This window comes from Galeopterus variegatus, unplaced genomic scaffold, assembly GCF_000696425.1.
Source record: "Galeopterus variegatus unplaced genomic scaffold, G_variegatus-3.0.2 Scaffold13762, whole genome shotgun sequence".
Lineage (NCBI taxonomy): Eukaryota > Metazoa > Chordata > Mammalia > Dermoptera > Cynocephalidae > Galeopterus > Galeopterus variegatus.
Genome location: NW_007739873.1, coordinates 5236 through 7945, shown reverse-complemented (window position 1 = coordinate 7945; position 2710 = coordinate 5236). Strand labels below are relative to the sequence as shown.

The 2710-nt window shown below is 42.7% G+C and overlaps 1 pseudogene; it reads right to left on the bottom strand.

The window, feature by feature from the left end:
• Positions 1–735: 735 nt before the first annotated feature.
• On the bottom strand, positions 736–2305 carry LOC103581721 (annotated as a pseudogene).
• Positions 2306–2710: the final 405 nt, after the last annotated feature.

Here is a 2710-nt window from a genome sequence, read left to right as displayed (position 1 = left end):
TGAGAGAGAACGGCCACATCAAATTTTCCTGGAACCCTCTACCTCCAGTGTTTTTATGCCACAAGTTAATAACCATCCCAGAAATATCCAGGTTATATATAATCTTATTTCTACCCACCTCACATAATGGTGAAGCCATTTACTTAATAAATACAATATCAGAGAAAGGGATTATCACCATCTAGAAAATACAATAGGAAAAACACTTGCTCAAACGGCCTGGGAATTTTTAGAAATAGCATTGTATAACCTGGAAAGCACTGTTGAAATTCAGGCACACTTTCTTATAAGATGTTACTTTACCTCAAAACCAAAGTTTATTCCTTTCTATGTACAGTGAGAGTCCTGGGGATCCTTGGTAGGGAATCATCAAAAGCAACCTCCTGGTCTTCAGGCCGAACCAAGGGCCACGTTCTTTTTTTCTTTCAACTCAGAGGCCCATGCTTTCCCATTATTCACCAAAAAATATTAGAAAATAAGTTGTTGATAGGTGGCATTAGGAAAATAACAATGGAGAGGAGAAATGGCTGCCAACTATTGTACCTAGGACCATCACTAATAGGAAGCCTTAGCACCTTTTGGATCTTGGCTATAAATGCTAAATTAGGAGTGGCCTTTGAATATTTGGGCATTTAAGTAGGTTAATGTTTTCATTTTATGAAAGAAAGGTTGGGACGGTTAATATCTATTTCTAGAGGCCATACAGTAAAAGGCTAAATGGTGTGCAATGATTTCTTATGGGGAAGATTTCCTGCAGGTAAAGCTTGAAGTCTTTACACTCTTTCTTCCCACCAGGCATTTTGTGCTTCTTGATCCTGTGTGGGCCCCAGAGACCCCAGAGTCACCATTCTGGGTGTCTTCCTGTGGGGACTGGGCCTGCTGGGCTTTTCTCAGTTCCCTTGTCAATGCATCAGTCTTGAACTTCTCCAAGTTCAGGTGCTGCTGGAGCTCTTCTGCTTTCCCCACGGAGGGCCAAAGAACTCGATTTCTGGCCAGAGCTGCTGCAGAAAGTCTCTCCTTTGGATCAGGGTGGATCATGCTCTTGAGCAGGTTGTAAAAGTTCCCTGAGAGCTCCTGAGGAATGTCAGGAACTTTCCCCTCACGGATGTGATGCCATGCAGCACCATTGGCGGGTAACGACTCTGCTCCTGCAGCCACTGCAATCGTTAATCCCAAGGCAAATAGGTCTGCTCTGGGAAGGTGCTGGTAATCCTCTTGCAAAATTTCATTAGCCAGGAAGCAAATATCTCCTTCTTCCACTTTAGGTTTACTTATTAATGTCACATGGCCCAAGTCACCAATTTTATACATCACATTGGCAGAGAGAAAAAAGTCAGCTTCATTTTCAACCTCTTCTGGGACTCCAGAAGAGTCACTTTGTATCTTTGGAAATGATATAGCAGCTTGCAAGCTCCCACCATTGCACTATTCATTCTGAATGATCATGTAGTCATCTTCTGCCCATGCAGAATAGTAACATACCACATGGGGGTGATGCCCAAGCACTGCATGAGCGTAAACTGCATGCAAAGCCACATTTTCATTTGATAATGCTGCAAAAGGTTTTGTAGAGTGCTTTACTGCATAAACACATCCATCCAGCCTCTTAATGCACTTGTAGACTGTACCAAATTCCTCAACCCCAATTTTTTTCTAATTCCAAGAATTCTTTTTTATAGCGGAAAGCCATGTTGGTTTCTCGCAGAACACATCTCTTCGCAGGCAAGCCCTGTCCTACCTTGCCTTCCTCTGGACCAGCTTCCTCGAGATCGCCTCGGGTTTCCCTCTTGCCACTGGACTGAAGGAGTAATTTTCTATAGGACTCTGGGGTAAAGGGATTAATATTGACCAGAGTTGATGAGGTCTCACTCATGAGGGGATCAGGTTTGAGCCTCAAATGCTTAGAGCCTTGGGAGGGGATCTTCCCTGTTGAAGACGTCACCAGTTGGCTTGACCAGCTTTTGGGAGTATAGGGGCCATCACCATGCACCTGCTCACTGCTGCTGCCTGGTTGTTCCGGTGTCTCAGGGCGTTTGAGAGGGTCTGACACTGGAGTCCTCAAAATCTGATCTGAACTTTCTTTGTCTTCTTTTTGAGATGTGTCAAGTTCACATATTTTATCAAGGGGAGTCCTGGACAGTGTAAACTTGGCCTCTGAATCCTGAGCTTCACACTTCTCTGGGGTTTGGCTCTGGGCTTCCCCACCCTCCTGTGCTTTCTTCTGCTCTTCATTTTCAGTCTGTTCTTCGCAATGGGAAAAGCTTAATTTCTGCTTCAGTTCTTTGTTAATATCTTTGTCATCCATCTCAGCCAAAGATCTTTACAACACAGGCAAGAAGGTCTATCAGTAAGAGAACACTGTGAATCTATAGGAGGAGAAAAGATCTTCAACTAGCAAGTTCCAAACTCTAGCCTGCCTGTTCCTCTACCAACAGCTGCAAGAATTCTCAAACAGAAATTTTAAAAGCCCTTTTAGTAGTTCTTTGCACTTATTCACAATCCTTAACCAGTTAAAGCTTTAGAATTTTTAAGAGTAATCGTATACATTTTTGGCACACATTTGTATGCATACTTGCATCCACATCTTTTTATAGATCATTCTTAATTGTCTGACCACTGGAGAGTTCCACATACAATCTGGATATAATTGGGTACAATGAATTTTGAAATAAAGCTTGGATGTATGTGTCATCATAATAACTGGATTAAA